Source organism: Herpailurus yagouaroundi, unplaced genomic scaffold (genome assembly GCF_014898765.1).
Source record: "Herpailurus yagouaroundi ecotype Mexico unplaced genomic scaffold, PumYag 67612, whole genome shotgun sequence".
NCBI lineage: Eukaryota > Metazoa > Chordata > Mammalia > Carnivora > Felidae > Herpailurus > Herpailurus yagouaroundi.
The window spans coordinates 40,611-42,171 of NW_024420414.1; positions in this window are offsets into that span (position 1 = coordinate 40,611).

Sequence of the window (1,561 nt, forward strand, 5' to 3'; positions counted from 1 at the left end):
GATTATCCACTTACATATGAAATAGTTCCTATTTTTCTATCTGGTATATCCCTTGACTGTACTTAACAATTAATGTGTCCACTGAAGGTAAAGTTGAGGTAACCTTTGAAGAAGAAAAAAGATGTGGATTCAAAATTAATATCATATGCATTTGAAAGACACACACAAACCCAAATATGTTTGTTTCCTACATATACCCAAAGCCTGACTGATGTTAATATATTTTCACTGAATCCTGGAAGCCTTTTATATACAATCCAGGAACTAGTAGACTATATTGTAAAAAGTATTTTAATTCAACTGATAGGAGCTCAATAAAATTGGAGAGAGAGACACACAACAACTAATTGTTTTCTTGAAGACGTGTTTCTTCTTGAGCCACATTAACCAGGTAACGTAGATCATACAAGAGACCAGATTGGAAGAGGAAGTATTGGTATTTTGCTGCTGTAAAATGTGACATTGTGACTCATAGCAACAGAATGAAGAGAGGAACAGAGGAGCTGGTGAGGTCAACACACCGCAGACCTGAGACACAGGAACAAATGAAGCCTAAACCTACAGGGTACGCTTGCCAGGAAGTACTGTCTTTCCGGAAATGCAGCGTAGCAAAGATGGAGGACACACGTTTTTCTGTACCAGCTTCTGGAACTGCCGATGTGTATGTCCCCAGGCCTATGCATGGGCCACTGATTAATCCTTTGAACAGCATTGCTTCTGTTTCTGAAGGCGAGGCTGGAGCTCAGCAGAGCCGCCGTGCCAAGCCACTAGAAAGGAAAACCAGAACTGGCACTGATCTTTCAGCATTGTGTTCCCATCTACAGTGTTTATTTCTCTAAATCTTTTAACAATTAAAATATTCTCAATTAGTATACAAGCATCTTTATGATTTGCTATATTCTTTCAACTTTCAGTGTAACATTATTTATTTTAACTTCAATTTGCGTTTGATGTGGTGCATGTATACAATTTACCACAGAACCCGTTTTAACATTTAACAGCACGCTTCCTTTTTCCTTTCTCAAACTATTTTAAATCACATGTTTTACATTTCCATTGGATTCAGATATGTTTTCAGCAGATAGACAGTAAAACAAACAGAAATAAATTGATTTTGGTAAACAGCGGAGATGTAACACAAGGCAAAAGTTCAATTTACACTTTTCATGTTTCTCTTATCCTTTTTTTGCCAAAAAAATACAATTTTCATTTTAACAAATAGGATAATCTAAACTAGAAGAGATAATCAGACAGTTAAAGTGTGGCATTGTCCTTTGTTCAATGGTCTCTTCTTTATCTGAATTATAACACGACACCAGCATTTTTCTTACAGCCAGTACATGGGAGGGTTGTAATAAAAAATGTCATGTTTATTTAAAATACAAAGCAAAACTACCATCACCAGCATCAACAATAAAAATCCTAGTTAAAAACAAGTGAAGTAAAAACCTTCCAAAATTGCATTTGATTCTTAAAAATCTACTGTTAGTGAATACTATTATGGCACTTCATTCAGTCAAATAAAAGTCAGATAACATTTCTAACTCTCCACCAAACATGG